This window comes from Hyla sarda, chromosome 8, assembly GCF_029499605.1.
Source record: "Hyla sarda isolate aHylSar1 chromosome 8, aHylSar1.hap1, whole genome shotgun sequence".
Classification (NCBI taxonomy): Eukaryota; Metazoa; Chordata; class Amphibia; order Anura; family Hylidae; genus Hyla; species Hyla sarda.
Window position 1 is genome coordinate 50,406,323 of NC_079196.1, and position 16,666 is coordinate 50,422,988.

At 44.8% G+C, this 16,666-nt stretch overlaps 1 protein-coding gene across 2 annotated transcripts in view; it reads left to right on the forward strand.

Annotated features, from left to right (window-relative positions):
- The first annotated feature begins 849 nt into the window (after positions 1-849).
- The window catches only part of LOC130284234 (retinol dehydrogenase 5-like), a 54,706-nt gene continuing 38,889 nt past the window's right edge, over positions 850-16,666 (forward strand). The window contains exon 1 of one of the 2 annotated variants that reach the window (XM_056534395.1): positions 850-867. The gene's annotated coding sequence lies outside the window, so the exon portion shown is untranslated. Of the gene's footprint in view, positions 868-1,425; positions 1,444-16,666 lie in introns of those variants that run through there. The other variant, XM_056534396.1, reaches the window with a different exon arrangement.

The window sequence follows — 16,666 nt, forward strand, 5'->3', positions numbered from 1 at the left end:
GTAACAATCCTCCTCATGTACTCTCCTTACTACTGGGGTGACACACTGTAACCAACCTCCTCATGTAATCACCAGAATACTGGGGTGACACACTGTAATAAACCTCCTCTGTATGTAATCATCTTACTACTGGGGTGACACACTGTAACAAACCTCCTCCTCATGTAATCATCTTACTACTGGGGTGACACACTGTAATAAACCTCCTCTGTATGTAATCATTACTGGGGTGACACACTGTAACAAACCTTCTCCTCATGTAAACTCCTTACTACTGGGGTGACACACTGTAACAAACCCCATCCTCATGTAATCACCAGAATACTGGGCTGACACACTGTAATAAACCTCCTCTGTATGTAATCATCTTACTACTGGGGTGACACACTCTAACAAACCCCATCCTTATGTAATTACTTACTTTTATAGTCACACACTGTAACAAACCTCCTCATCATGTAATAATAATGTGATGTCCCAGTAAGGGATATGGTCCTGTACAGTACTTAGGCTTTGTCAGGTTGAGTCCCTCTTTGCTCTAGGGGCCATCCTGCAGCGTCTCCCCCATGGTGTTATATGTATTATGTATAAAGGACCATTGAGGACCTTTGAGTTAGTCACATGATAATGTGGTCACATTTTCAATTCACTTGTTTGTTACCCAGAGAGCACCAGCTAACCAGGTGACCTGCAGCTTGACCTTTGGGCTCCTTGCTCAGCCCGCCTTTATAAGGAAGGGAGGAGCTGCAATCTGCCTCTTTGATCATTCATTGCTCTTAGATCCTGAGGTCCAGTCCAGTCCAGACATCTCAGAGCCGGTGTCCAGCACACCTGGAGGCCTCAAGCCTAACCTACAGCCACAAGTCAGTAAGTCAAGTCATCTCTGTCTGCTGTCACCATCTTCAGTCAAGTCAAGTCTATTATAGTCAGTGTCGTAAAGTCTGTCAAAGTCACTGCAAGTCCCAGCAAGCTGCGAGGTCCCCTGTGTTACTGGTCACCTCTCTGGGATTCTGGCCTAACTGTAAAGACTGTTACCATCTCACTACCTCAGTAAAGCTACTGTTAACGCTAACCTGGTCTTGGACTATTATTACCCTGCTTATCCTAGGGATGGGAGGGGCTACCTTCGGGTGCTTACATAGGAAAACCATGCCCTGGTGTTATGAACATTTAGGGGTTAATAACAACTGCCCCTGGGCTACAACATCTGCCCCATACACCTCACATCACACCCCGTGGCTCACCACAATAACTAAGGTGCAGATTTCTTCACACAGAACAGGATAGTAGTTACTGTTCAGGAATCATGTGACCTCCACTTCAGTACAGCCCCGCCTCCTCCACAGCATCACCAAAGGTCCTTCAGCAACCATCTTTCCTGTACTGCATGGTGAAGCTCAGCCCCAACATGTAACTGGTCACATGATGGTGACATCATCAAAGGTCCTTCACCTGAAGCAGCTAGTCATCCCGTCTGGGGGAGGGGGGGGGGATGTAGGGGTAAGCCGAATTCTAGGGTCGGTCCTGCAGGACTCCAGCCCTGGATAGTGGTGAAGCGTGCAGCGGCGGTGCTGTGCTGTCTCCTCTATCAGGCCATTAGGAGCGCAGCGCTATCACACACACAATAATAATTACTATGTACTGTATGTAATGTGACAGTGACACTAAACAACTAACTAAACAAAGAAAACTGACCACAGACGGCGCCCTCATCAAGATAGCGCTCTAGACAGCAGCCTACTTTGCCTATGACAAGAGCCGGCCCCACACTAGTATTGGGTACAGCAGACTTATATATTATATTATTGTCCTAACTTACCAATGGAATCAGTATACAACTGAGCAAACATAGTTATCTATAGTTCATAAGGTTGAAAAAAAAGAGTCCATCAAGTTCAACCTACATCCCTATTGTGTCCCTACTGTGTTGATCCAGAGGAAGGCAGAAAAAAAGGGTGTAAAAAAAACCTCCCCAACTCGAATATGAATAAATTCCTGGATCAACGTTCTGTCCCTATAAATCTAGTATCCATAACCTGTAATGTTATTACTTTCCAGAAACGTGTCAAGGCAAATTTTAACTCATTCATTGAGTTCACCATGACCACTTCCTCTGGCAGAGAGTTCCATGGTCTCACTGCTCAATGAGAGGCATGCTATTCCAATTCTTCAATCTTAAAGAACCATGAATTCCCTTTCCTATGAGACCATGAGGGTTGACGTCATTGCTAACCCCCGATTACCTCAAAGCCCGCCAATATTTGAATTGTTCGCACCCTATAAATGTCTTTAACCCTTGAGGACCAAGCCCGTTTTGGCCTTAAAGGGGTATTCTGCCCCTAGACATCTTATCCCCTATTCAAAGGATAGGGGATAAGATGTCTGATTGCAGGGGTCCAGCCGCTGAGGATCCCCCCGATCTTGGCTGCGGCACCTCGCTGTCATCACTGCACAGAGCAAACTCACTCTGTGTGTAATGACGGGTGATATAGTGGCAGGAGCATCGTGACGTGATGGCTCCGCCGCCTCGTGAAGTCACGGCCTGCCCCCTTAATGCAAGTCTTCCACCCCCCCATAGACTTTCATTAAGGGGGCGAAGCTGTGATGTCACAATGCTCTGGCCCCAGTATTGCCCGTCATTACGCACAGAGTGAGTTTGCTCTGTGCAGTGATGACAGCGGGGGGCCGAGATCGCAGGGGGTCCCCGATGACGGGACCCCCGTGATCAGACATCTTATCCCCTATCCTTTGGATAGGGGATAAGATGTCTAGGGGCGGAGTACCCCTTTAAGGACCAGGCCAATTTTCCCCTTCCAAAAATCATAACCATTTCAATTTTGCACCTGTAGACCCATATAAGGGCCTGTTTTTTGCATCACCAATTGTACTTTGTAATGACATCACTTATTTTATAACATAATCTGCGGCGAAACAAAGAAAACTTATTTGTAGGGTGAAATAAAAAAAACACATTGCCATTTTGTAACTTTTGGGCGCTTTCGTTTCTATACAGTGCACAGTGCACTTTTAAGTAAAAATGACACCTTCTTTATTCTGTAGGTTCATACGGTTACAAGGATACCCAATTGTTGTAGGTTTTGTTTTATTTTATTTTGCTACTTAAAAAAAAAATTAAAACTACATGCACCAAAGTTAGTATGTTTAAATTTGTCATATTCTGACCCTATAACTTTTTAACTCATTTTTTGCGTCATGATCTGTAGTTTTTATCGGTACCATTTTTTGTTTTTTTGGGACTTTTTGATTGCTTTTTATTAATATTTTTATGGTGTATGAAGTGACCAAAAATTCAGTCTTTTTACATGTACGCCATAGACTGAGCGATTTAGCTAACCTTATGTTTTAATAGTTCGGACATTTATGCTAAAGGATTAATGCTGGGTATCAGTGGTGAGCGGCATTAACCCTGGGTCCTGGCTGCTGATAGCAGTCGAGACCCACCGGGTTTGAAGCGTGCTCAGCTCCTGAGTACACTGCAAACCCCGCTTACGGGACAAGGGCGTACATGTTTGCCCTTGGTCCTCAAGTACCAGGACACAAGTACGCACAGGTACGCCCTTGGTCCCCAACAGGTTAAACTACTGTATATGTAATTGGACCTGAGGAAGAGAGGAGTCTACTTCTAGAAACGCGTTGTCCGAACATTTTTATGTACTTGTGCCATTCTAAGATGTACCTGTACTATAAAAAGTAAAAAATAAATTTCAGCTAACTTTTACACCCCTTGTTTCCTGTGACTCTGGTGAAGCGATGCGTCTCTAAATCGGATATAGGGGTCGTTTCCAGCCAGCAATACCCCGAAAATCCCCCTCACTGCATCTGCAAGCCTTGTTATTGGACAGACATGGTTAGCCTAAGGCCTTACAAGGAGCCTGTATTGAGGCACATGAAGTCACTGTGGATCTGTATCATAGAGCTATAGGAACCTTATGTGGTACCATATGGTGCCTTCTGGAAAAACCATGTTCTCCTTAGAAGTGATGCTTTTTGTGAAGAATACCTCTAAAATGCAGCACCTGCTATACACATATAGCAATGTTCTTCTCACATCCGCCACCACCATTACCGTGTAGAGTTGGAGGCTCAAGAAGACACAGTATTGGGCCATAATATTATATGACCATCATATTATAGATCCGGTACAACGCAGATCTGTAAGTCTTAATTTGAAACAATAACTAATAGCAATTATCAATGTAGACACCAAATAAATGGATACACCTCAAAATACTTACAAGATTTACTCCAGCAGTGATAATATTGTACTCCAAGTAGTGATTCAAAATGTTTACGGAGATGCCGTCCCGTCTTCTCCAGGGATTTCTTGTCACTGTGGTAAACGTCTTTATCATTAGGTATTAGTAATGTTATCAGCAGTGCACACCCTGTGGTAAAGAGCAAGCACCTCACATGGAATGCTGGGTAATCTGACAAAAATGTCTCACAAAGAATCTTTGCGTCTCACTTGGTTTATACTATTGATTAACCTTCTTCCTGTTCTATTCTATATTTTATCATACCTGATGGTTAATCATTATGTTGTTCAGTATATTGGGACCTGCAGACTTATCAGCCCGTCTAAGCTAGAGAATCGTATAATAGGGTATACACAGAGGTCTTAAAAAATAGCCTTTACTAATTTTACAATAAAATGAAAATGTACAAAAATCTAATAATTATAGTGATAAAGAAAATACAGTCAGAAACAGGCAGCTGTAGATGGCAGGCCCCCCACAGTATAGTCCTGTCCTCTGACCCTACTGGTCAACAGACCCCCTACCTATTAATGCAGGGAGGCATTCCTTGAGAGAGCCAGCCCACATCCGGAACCTGCTACATACACTAGGATATAGGAGAGGTGGGTGCGGGGCATTACAGAGAAAAACAGTGGTCAAATTGCTGACTGAATTAACCTCCAATGAAAGCACCATGTGGTTTATACAACAAATCCAAATTACCCATAAGGTGTTTCCCCGGGATAATATAACAATTTTTCAATTTCCCATTCAGGCTTTCGCCCTCCTGGGACTAATTTCCCAAACTAGTGAACCCTAAACTCTTAAAAATAAACTTTTAATGTGATTATCATTAAAAGTAATTTTTTTGGGGAGAAGCCAAAAATATAACGTGGGTTAAAACTACAGACATTGGATCAGTATGGGGTTAAGTATTCTACTCATTTCCATTTATTTTTATTTAGTATTTCAGTTGGATATATAGCTCCTAACCAGGAGGCCACTTATTATTCCATTATGGTATTTCCATTTACATCCAACCCTGTGGCCAGGGAGAGCGGGCGGGAGGAGGAGGTTTTTGAGGGTGCACCTCCGCCGCTGCCGCACCCGGGCCCCAGGATTTGTTTTGGTCTGATAAATGCACGCGTCCCGGGTGGTCTGCGCTTGTCGGCATGTATTAGCTCTAGAATTACCACAGTTATCCAAGGAAACGGGTTGGAGCCATCGAAGGAACCATAACTGTTATCATTCAGTTATGGTTCCTTTGATCGCTCCAACCCGTTTCCTTGGATAACTGTGGTAATTCTAGAGCTAATATATGCCGACAAGTGCAGACCACCCGGGAAACGTGCATTTATCAGACCAAAACAAATCCGTGGGCCCGGTAGCAGCGGCGGAGGTGCGCCCTCAAAAGCCTCCTCCCCCCGCCCGCTCTCCCTGGCCACAGGGTTGGATGTAAATGGAAATACCATAACGGAATAATAAGTGGCCTCCTGGTTAGGAGCTATATATCCAACTGAAATACTAAATAAAAATAAATGGAAATGAGTAGAATACTTAACCCCATACTGATCCAATGTCTGTAGTTTTAACCCACGTTATATTTTTGGCTTCTCCCAAAAAAAATTACTTTTAATGATAATCACATTAAAAGTTTATTTTTAAGAGTTTAGGGTTCACTAGTTTGGGAAATTAGTCCCAGGAGGGCGAAAGCCTGAATGGGAAATTGAAAAAATTAAGGAGCGCGCATTATATCCGTGGGTCCCGGTTGCTCTTAGCAACCGGGACCCATGCTACGCCGGACATCGCCGATCGGGCAGATGTCCGGCTTTACATCTTCAGACGCGGCGATCTAAGTTCATCGCCGCGTCTGAAGATGTACTTTCAATCATCCCGGCTGCTCAGTCGGGCTGACCGGGACAATCGCGATCTAATCGCGTTGTCCCGGTCAGCTAGGACGCAGCAGGAGGGTCACTTACCTGCCTCCTGCGCGTCCGCTCGTTGATTGATTGCTCCAAGCCAGAAATTCAGGCTTGAACAATCAATCGTTGATGGCACCGATCATTGCCATGTTAACACATGGCAAGTGATCAGTGTTAGGAGCAGTGTGTGCAAGGTTATGGCTCCTATGGAGCTATAACATTGCAAAAAAAAAAAAAAAAAGGATAAAGGTCATTTAACCCTTCAATAATAAAAGTTTGGTTTCCCCCCTTTTCCCCATCCAAAAAAAATAAATAAAAAGTATATATATAAATAAATAGAAATAAAAAAAAAATAAAAAAATAAAAAATATATATATATTTGTATATATGTGTATATATATATATATGTGTATATGTGTATGTATGTGTATGTGTATATATGTGTATGTGTGTGTGTATATATATATATATGTGTGTATATGTATGTGTGTATATGTATGTGTGTGTATGTATATGTATGTATGTATATGTATGTATATATATATATATATATATATATATATATGTATAAAAAAATTAATTAAATAAAAAATAAATAAATAAATAAATAAAAAATAAATAAATAAATAACAGTGTGTATATGTGTATGTATGTATAACTAAAAAAAAAAAAAAAAGAATCTGTGTGTTGCAGACATGCACGCATGTGGTATCTCCGCATGCGTGCATGTCTGGGGTATAACAATATGTCGTCGTTTGAAGTGTTCCATCTATGGCGTGCACACAAATATGAATAAATTAATAAATCAAATAAAATAATTTTAAATTAAAAGAAATAAATATAAAATTTCACTATACACGTGAAATACATAATGAATAATATTGGTAATTAATACACATATGACATTTCTGTTTAGCTTATTTGATAAATGTTTCTACCGTATGTATTAATAAACGGCGTTCACTAAAAAAAAAAAAAAAAACAATCCTAGAAAATGTCAAGGGTACTGCGGGCTCTTTCGGGTTACGGCGCAAACTATTTGAGCTCTCAGATCGTCCCCTCTCATTTACCCAGCTTCTCACCCCGACCACGCTGGCACCTCTCCCCTTACCCCCCTGCCCACTGCGTCTGCCCCCCCCCCATCACCTCTCCGCCCCATGTTCCCAAACCCCCCCCCCATGCTGCCGCTGCTGTCCTTCTTCCTCCTGCCTCTCCAATGTCCCCCGTGGAGGGGTAGTGAGTGTGGTAGCGAAGTACCCGCGACCTGGCGGTCTCCGGCGTGCCTTGCCCCACGCCTGCGGCGGTGGTGAAGTGGTTCTTCCAGCTGTTGGCTTCTCCATCTTCTGGAATTGGTGAGTGTTCTGATGCGGGGCTTGGCCCCTTCCCCGGTTAGTGTGCTTATAGCTGCTTTCTGTGCAGTGTTCGTCCTTTTGTTTCTGTGTGTATGTTGAGTTTGGTCTCTGGTTGGGAGTTGGGTACATCTCTTCTTGACAGGGTCCTTTGGTAGGGTATCCTTTTCTGCGGTGCGTGCTTGGGTGAGTGCTCTTTTGGCCTTACGCTCTGGGTTGCCGCGGTTTGGCGGACTTGGCTCCTGAGGCTTGTTCCTTATCCTGATTCGGTGGGTGCCGCCCAGTTACGGTTTTGTTTCTATTGGTTTTCTCCCCCTTTGTTTGGTTTATCTCTCCGTATTTTCCCAATCTCTGGTAGGCATGGGACTTCTGTATGTCGTTTTGGGTGCTTTAGCTGATGTGTTCGGTGGTCGCTTGAGTCTCCGGGAGTAGTTTCGCATGAGTCTCTGTTTGCCTTGCCTTGTGAGTTCTTCTGTTCGTGGTGGTATTCCGGAGGGTGATTCTCCTGTGCTCTGCGCTTGTGGGGGTGTGGTTTGTTTGTTGCAAGGCTGACATGCAAATTGTGCAGCGTTCCATATTTGGTGCTCGCTTCGGCAGCACATATGTTAAAATTGGACCAATACTGAGTAGATTAGCATGAGTTCCGCATGCCGCGTTGGCGTTGGTCTGCTGCTTTCCTGTGGTTGGGGTGTGATTGCATTTTCTCTGTTTTGGTTTCTTCGGGGCTCGCTAGGTGCCCTGGTTACGGTCCTTGCTGGTTTCCTGATTGTTCCACGTGGAATATGGTTCCGGGCGGAGTTTTTTCCTCCAGGTTGTCTCTGGCCGCCGAGGGTGTGTGGTATCTGTGCCCCCGCATATGTGCCCCGGGTGCGCTAAGGGCTGACGTTTCGGCTGGTTGGGGTTTTTCATGTGTCGTGCAGTGGACAGGCCTGCTTTCTGTCCCCGTTGCAGCTCACGGGAAGCTCGTTCTGTTTCCGAATGTGGCCGGTTTGGTTGGTTGTTGGTGTGGTTTGGTTTCCCGGTGGTGCTGCTGGGTGGTTTAGCCCTGGGTCTTAGTAGTCAGTGGGTTTCTGCCATGCTTGGGTTTTGTTTGTGCTTTTGCCTTGGTATTGGTTGTGGGACTTTGGGTGCTTGCTGCGTCAGCCCATGTTCTGGACTTGTAACGATACTGTGTGGGTTGGCTTGGCCCCTGCGCTTGGTAGCGCTCTAATTTGGTGTTACTTTTCTTATTTTCTGGGGTGCTTTGAGTGATCGTGGCGTGCTGTCGGTCTGACATTCGGGGAGTTGTCACTGATATTACTCTTGCGGTTTTCTTCTTGTGTTTGGCTTGTTGTGCCTAGTGCTTTGCTGTTTGGAGTTACTATTTATTTTGGGGCTGTGCTCCCTGGGGTCGGTATTGGGTGTTGACGCTTTGTCCCGTTTTTCTCTGGCAGTGGTTCCGGAGGTTGCTCCCTCGGGCGGAGTCGGAAGGTTTGCCTGTGTGGCTGGCCCGTGGGTCATCGTGGAGTGTGGTGTGTATTTCTTGGTCCGCTTTGGTGGCTCCTGCGACTTGGTCACACTCACGGTAAGGCGTTTGCGAGTGGTTGGTGGTGTGGAGGATAGGGAATTTGTTTTTCGTACCTGGAATGCCCTTTGTAGTAACCTTCCGGGCTCTGATGTTTATTCCTATTTCGTTTTCATAGGATGTGATGACGGAAGTTGACTGCTGTGTCACCTCTCCAAGGAGGTTTGAGATTTGGGCTGTGTTCTCTGTGCATCCAAATAACATTCTTAGTACATGACGCCGGGTATCTTCACCTGTTCATGTGAATCACCTTCTATTCAAAAAAAAAAAAAAAAAAAACAATAAAAAAAAAAAAAAAAAAGGAGAAAACAGGTGGGTGGCTTTCCCACTGTGCTGTGACCCAGTGGGATGCGGTTGGCGCATGGCGGGGGGTAATTTTTTCTTTTCTACTTTGCGGTTGGTGGGATGTTGGTGTGTACCTAGGGGCTGGGCCTGCGAGTGGGTGGCCTTGCAGTCGGCGACCGTTTTTTCCTGTCGGTTTTGGGTCACTTGGTGGCAGCTGCGGGTCGGATTTTTGGTTGTCACTTTTGCGTCGTTTTGCTCATCCGAGGTTTGCGCTGGCTTATTTCGGGGCTATGTGAATGGGGCACTTCCTTTCTCCTCATCTGGGACTGGGGTGTCTGTTTTTTGGGTGCCTATTTTGTGCAATTCACGAAACAGTAAAATAATGAAATAAATAAATAAAAAGTTAAAGGCCCCCTTTTTTTTGTCCGGACTGCTTCGGCGATCCAGGTAGCGCAGCTTGTGCTGCATGGGGGTCAGCGAATGACTGTTTTTTTCAGGTTGTCCTCCTATTGCTTGACGGGGCGGCTGTGGGGCGCCCCCCCCCCCTCCCTTTTTCATTTTTTGCTCCCCGCCCCCGATTATTCAGTTTCGAGTTTTTTGTCTGTTTTGGGTTTTGCTTTTCTTTGATAGGATGGGGTGTTGTGAGTTTGAGATTCGCCCTCTTTTGTATCTGGGCCGGTGGAGATGGCTTGGTTTCCGGAGAGGGTAGCGCAGCGCGTGGGGCGCTGGCGATCTGCATGTTGCGTTGCTATTTTCGCCCAGTTTGATGTTTCCCATATGTGTTATGTTTTGCGAGCGGTTTTCCGCAAGGTGGTGCGAGTGCTGCGGCTCTCTTCGGTGTATGGGCGAGTCTGAGAGATGTGTTCGCACAAGAGTTATAAAAAAAAATAAAAAATAAAAAATAAAAAATTTATAAATAAAATGAATACAAATTCATATAAGTAATGGGTCCTGGCGGCAGGTACCTCGGTTTTCCTGGGGAAATGTGTTGGGCGGATTTCCTGGAGAGGAAATGTGTTGAGCGGATTTCCTGGAGAGGAAATGTGTTGGGTGTGTCCGGGGGGCTGAGGTGGCCCCAGGTGTTGGCTATCCAGTATCTCTTGGGTGGGGGTCGGAGCCCAGTGTAGGGCTAACTGGTCTCCTCCGTGGTGGTAAGAAGACGGTGAAAGTGGGGTCAACCCGGGGTAGACCTCCACACAGGACAGTGTGGCAGCACCTCTCGGGTTGGCAAGAAGCCAATCGGTGTCTTTGTTACAGTTAAATTGTTATTTATATAAGTAATTTTATAAATAAAGCTGTGGCCGATCCCCACCCATAAAAAAGTTGAATTGTTGTTGTGTCAGTTATTATTTAATTAATTATTGTAATAAGGGGGAGGGGTAGTTATAGCCTGCTAGGAGCTAATTGGGTCTCAACAGTCTTTAAAGTGTGACCAGTTTCAGTGCTCCATAGCTGGTATACATCAGGATATCCTATATTCCTACATATACCACAGTGTATCTACAAAGCCGCCATAAAATGTAATAGGCAGAGCATATAGGCTGAACCCTCATGTATTAGCCAAAGTGGAGGGTGGTTATATAAAGTGGCACTCACACTGCAGGACCCAGCATGTGTCCATGGCAGGTAACAAGAACAATACAGTATATTTCACATTGTAATACTTCATTTCCCATATGGTGGCGCTGCAGGGAAATTAAAAACTTGCTGCCATGTGCCCCTACGGTTGTGGTCAATGAAGGGTCTCTTTTAAATAAAAAGAGATTGTTCGAGCCCTTAAAGGAAATTGTGGACTATCCACTGTACATAACACAGTACAAAGTATAAATGTCTTGGTGAAAGTTACTCACAAACTCCATGGTGTTTACATAGGAGACGATACCTTGACAGAGGCTTGTGAAATATCCTGCTATCGATTACTTCTCTTGACATAGCAGCCTGTTCTTATCACAATGTAGAGAGTATTCTTCTTGGTGTTCATGGAATACATGACATTGTAACAGGAGATACCTTTACTTTAAAGGGGTACTCCGGCCCTGAGACATCTTATCCCCTATCCAAATGATGCACCGCTGGGGACCCCCGCAATCTTGTATTCGCCACCCACCTGTTTGAGCCAGCCGGGTGGCGACCACGGGGCTGGAGTATCGTGACATCACGACTCCGCCCTGTATGACAACACCCTCCGCCCCCGCTATGCAAGTCTATGGGAGGGGGCGTGACGGCTGTCACGCCCCCTCCCATAGACTTGCATAGCGGGGGGGGGGGTGACATCACAGAGGGGCGGAGTCGTGACGTCACAATACTCCAGCCCCGTGGTCGCCACCCGGCTGTTTGTGAGCAGGCACCGCGGCGTGCAGCTCAAACAGGTGGGTGGCGAAGTGGCGAATACAAGATTGCGGGAGTCCCCAGCGGCGGGACCCCCGTGGTGAGACATCTTACCCCCTATCCTTTGGATAGGGGATAAGATGTCTCAGGGCCGGAGTACCCCTTTAATGCTAGAAAGAAAACTTCAACAATAGGTTACACATTCATTGTTCTCTGTACAAGGGTTTTCCAGAGGTTTTGGATAAATGGCCTATACATAGGATGGACCTTCAATCTTTGATCGACGGGGTGTCAACACCTTACACCCCTCGCCGATCAGCTGTTTAGCAGTGAATATGGCTGAAAGGTCTGCACCATTCATTGTATAATGGTTGTGCTGGGTTACTGGAGTTCAGCTTCCAGGAAATACCGGGTCCAAGGTCATACAGTAAAGGAAAAAGGATTTGATCCCCTGCTGATTTTGTACTTTTGCTCAATGACAAAGAAATGATCAGTTTATAATGTTAATGGTAGGTTTCATTTCAACAGTGACAGGCAGAATAACATTTTAAAAAGTTATTCATTATTTAGCAATATTTTGAAAAAAGAATTTGATCCCCTTTCAATTAGCAAGTTTTCTGGCTCCCAAATTTACAATTTGGGTTGTAATATTGCGAAAGATTCATGGGCTAAAGCGTTTATATTTCCATCTAAAGCATCCCATTGTGTGTCACCCCTGGAATCCTCCCGCAAGCTGACGTACCGGTGGTATCTCACACCAGACAAGTTAGCAAAAATGAACCAAGCAAATCCTTCAACATGTTGGCGATGCCAGACGATGGAAGGTACATTTATACATGTTTGGAGGAGTGCGCCGGCTGTGGGAGGAAGTTAAATGGCTCCTATTAGATGTATGGGAAGAGGAGGTAGAGTTCTTATGGGGACCAAAGATGGCATTATTATTAGTGGGAATAGAACTAATGACATTTAAAATTCAAGTGAAAGCTAAAAACTGGAAGAATTTAGAATTGCCTATTATACTAAGATTAATAGCCTCCCTAAAACAGACATGCATTATGGAAAAATGATGGCGGGATAGAATGATAGGTACCTGAGGACAAAAGGGAGAAATAGAGTGGTGGGAAAAATGTTATATGGAGTTGGAGAAAGTAGAAAAGATGAAATGGAAAACCCTGAAATAACATTTTGGGGACAACTAATGAATGGTTAAATATGTATTGAGACATCAATTAAGTACAGGGAATTAATACAAAAGAGGAGGTGACAAGGTACCGTATTTTTCGTCCTATAGGACGCACCGGCGTATCAGACACACCCAATTTATAGGTGCAAAATCTAAAAAAATAAAGATTTTGAACCCAATAGTGGTCTTCAACCTGCGGACCTCCAGATGTTGCAAAACTACAACTTCCAGCATGCCCGGCTGTCCGGGCATGCTGGGAGATGTAGTTTTGCAACATCTGGAGGTCCGCAGATTGAAGACCACTGCATAGGAGGTAATACTCACGTGTCCCCGCCGCTCCGGACCCGTCACCGCTGCCCTGGATATCGCTCCATCGCTGTCGCCGTGTCTCCGTCACTCCGGAACATCTCTGCTGCCGGCAAGGTATCCTCACTCTCCATCGCCGCCATCACGTCATTACGCATGCCGACGCACGTACGCGACGACGTGATGACGAGGAAGGAGAGCGCCGGCCATACAGGGGATCCCTGAACAGAGAAGACACCGAGGAGGCAGGTAAGGTCCTGTAAGCACTAACCCGGCTATTCAGTCGGGCTGTTCGGGACCGCCGCGGTGAAATCGTGGCGGTCCCGAACAGCCCGACTGAACAGCAGGGTTAGTGTCACTTTCCCTTCAGACGCGGCGGTCAGCTTTGATCGCCGCGTCTGAAGGGTTAATACAGGGCAACACTGCGATCGGTGATGTCCTGTATTAGCCGCGGGTCCCGGCCGTTGATGGCCACAGGGACCGCCGCGATAGGGGTGTATTCGCCGTATAAGACGCACCGACTTTTTCCCCCCAGTTTTGGGGAAGAAAAAGTGCGTCTTATAGGGCGAAAAATACGGTAGTATGAGTCATGACCAGGAGTTATGGGTAACAAATTATGAGCCATAACCAAGAAGTAGGCGCCTTAAGAGGAGAGATCTGAATTGAAGGGAAGAGGGAAGCGATTGATTGATTGAGGAATGGAGGAACGAATGTAAGAATAAGTTAGTTTGACCTGTGAGTGAGAATGTATTGTTAATCATTCATAGAAATTGATTTCAACTGTTTATTGTTATTTTATGATTATTATATGACCATGAAAATTAATAAAAGAAAAATTTGCCAAAAAAAAAGATATTTTAATAAAAGTCATTTGCAAATCTGTTTAACTTTCTGTCACCAGTTGATTAAAAATGTTTTTCCATTGGAGTACCCCTCTAATTCATGTAGTAGAGATTATGTACTATGAACATCAAAACACGTAGAATTGCCCTTTATTTCCACAGTATTCATATTTTAAGATAAGATTTTTTGCACAGAAAAAATAAATAATAATAAAATCGCTGAGTACATAAAAAATACACTGCTCAAAAAAATAAAGGGAACACTTAGATAACACATCCTAGATCTGAATGAATGAACTAATCGTATGAAATACTTTCGTCTTTACATAGTTGAATGCACTGACAACAAAATCACACAAAAATGATCAATGGAAATCAAATTTATCAACCCATGGAGGTCTGGATATGGAGTCATACTCAAAATCAAAGTGGAAAACCTCACTACAGGCTGATCCAACTTTATGTAATGTCCTTAAAACAAGTCAAAATGAGGCTCAGTAGTGTGTATGGCCTCCACGTGCCCGTATGACCTCCCTACAACGCCTGGGCATGCTCCTGATGAGGTGGCGGATGGTCTCCTGAGGGATGTCCTCCCAGACCTGGACTAAAGCATCTGCCAACTCCTGGACAGTCCGTGGTGCAACGTGGCGTTGGGGGATGGAGAGAGACATGATGTCCCAGATGTGCTTAATTGGATTCAGGTCTGGGGAACAGGCGGGCCAGTCCATAACATCAATGCCTTCCTCTTGCAGGAACTGCTGACACACTCCAGCCACATGAGGTCTAGCATTGTCTTGCATTAGGAGTAACCCAGGGCCAACCGCACCAGCATATGGTCTCACAAGGAGTCTGAGGATCTCATCTCGGTACCAAATGGCAGTCAGGCTACCTCTGGCAAGCATATGGAGGGCTGTGCAGCCCCCAAAGAAATACAACCCCACACCATTACTGACCCACCGCCAAACTGGTCATGCTGGAGGATGTTGCAAGCAGCAGAACGTTCTCCACGGCGTCTCCATACGCCGTGGAGAACAGTGAAACTATGGAACTCTCTGCCAGAGGAGGTGGTCATGGTGAACTCTGTAAGAGAGTTCAAAATGGGTCTGGATGCATTTTTGGGGAGTAATAACATTGCTGGTTATGTATACTAGATTTATAGGGACAGAACGTTGATCCAGGGATTTATTCTAACTGCCATATTTGGAGTCGGTAAGGAATTTTTACCTCTAGTATGAGGGTTTTTTGCCTTCCTCTGGATCAACTCAGCAGGAACTCATTAGGGATAAGACTCTGGTCTTTTTTCAACCTTATGAACCATGTTACTATGTCACGTCTTTCACATGTGCTCCGTGTGAACCTGCTTTCATCTGTGAAGAGCACAGGGTACCAGTGGCGAATTTGCCAATCTTGGTGTTCTCTGGCAAATGCCAAATGTCCTGCATGGTGTTGGGCTGTAAGCACAACCCCCACCTGTGGACGTCGGGCCCTCATACCACCCTCATGGAGTCTGTTTCTGACCGTTTGAGTGGACACATGCACATTTGTGACCTGCTGGAAGTCATTTTGCAGGGCTCTGGCAGTGCTCCTCCTGCTTCTCCTTGCACAAAGGCGGAGGTAGCGGTCCTGCTGCTGGGTTGTTGCCCTCCTACAGCCTCCTAAATGTCTCCTGTCTCCTGGTAGCGCCTCCCTGCTCTGGACACTACACTGACAGAAACAGCAAACTTTCTTGCCACAGCTCGCATTGATGTGCCATCCTGGATGAGCTGCACTACCTGAGCCACTTGTGTGGGTTGTAGACTCCGTCTCATGCTACCTCTAGAGTGAAAGCACTGCCAACATTCAAAAGTGACCAAAACATCAGCCAGGAAGCATAGGAACTGAGAAGTGGTCTGTGGTCACCACCTGCAGAACCACTCCTTTATTGGCTGTATCTTGCTAACGGCCTATAATTTCCACCTGTTGTCTGTTCCATTTGCACAACAGCATGTGAAATTGATTGTCAATCAGTGTTGCTTCCTGAGTGGACAGTGTGATTTCACAGAAGTGTCATTGACTTGGAGGTACATTGTGTTGTTTAAGTGTTCCCTTTATTTTATTTTTTTAGCAGTGTATAAATGTATTAGTAGAAGTAGTAACAGTTGTTGTAGTAATAGGAGTCTTAGTAGTAGTCACATTAGTAATAGTAACAAGAGTATTAGAGGTAGTAGTAGTAAAAGTAGTAATGGTAATATATTAACCCTATTTTCCTCTTAAATCTTCTACAACCTAAGGAAGATCAGAGCATGAGGTGCTACAAATGATTATTAATGGAACACTAACGCACTATGTGCTCCTGGAATTGAGCAGAGAAGGTCACAGCTGGGACATTGGGTTGAATGACCGTGGTGCCAATGAACATTTTATCTAGGCTCAACAAATAGTGCCATAAATTTTTTAAAGCTGCTGATGATTTACACCCTGATTCTTCACAGGCCATTAAAGTAATCATTACTTTATGAGTCATAATAATATAGAATATGAACAAAGAATAAATGCAATTTGACAATGTCCACCTATTGTTTGTTACATGTTGTTACATGGTGTTATACGGTGTTATATTGTGTTATATGGTGTTATATGGTGTTATATTGT